At 71.2% G+C, this 274-nt stretch overlaps 1 protein-coding gene across 1 annotated transcript in view; it reads right to left on the bottom strand.

Annotated features, from left to right (window-relative positions):
- Positions 1-274, bottom strand: part of LOC103894325 (leukotriene-B(4) omega-hydroxylase 2) — a 5,817-nt gene that overhangs the window by 2,768 nt on the left and 2,775 nt on the right. The window lies entirely within an intron of this gene.

Below are 274 nucleotides of genomic sequence, written 5' to 3'. Positions count from 1 at the left end.
CGCGCCGCTGCCCGGTACTTGGCCTGCAGGCAGGGGGTGGGGGTCTGGGCGCGGGTTGGGGTCTGGGTGCAGGTCAGGGGGTTGGGGATCAGGGTCCGGGTGCAGGGCTGGGTCAGGGACTGGGATCCGGGTGCAGGAGGCGGGTGCAGGACAGGGGACTGGGTGCAGGATGGGATCTGGGTGCAGGTTGGGATTCGGGTGCAGGCAGCGGGTGCAGGACGGGATCTGGGTGCAGGTTGGGATCCGGGTGCAGGTCTGGGTGCAGGCAGCGGGG

The sequence above is a fragment of the Aptenodytes forsteri genome, unplaced genomic scaffold (genome assembly GCF_000699145.1).
Source record: "Aptenodytes forsteri isolate BGI_AS27 unplaced genomic scaffold, ASM69914v1 Scaffold687, whole genome shotgun sequence".
Taxonomy (NCBI): Eukaryota; Metazoa; Chordata; class Aves; order Sphenisciformes; family Spheniscidae; genus Aptenodytes; species Aptenodytes forsteri.
The sequence above is the reverse complement of the archived record's forward strand: the minus strand, read 5'-3'. Positions and strand labels throughout refer to the sequence as shown.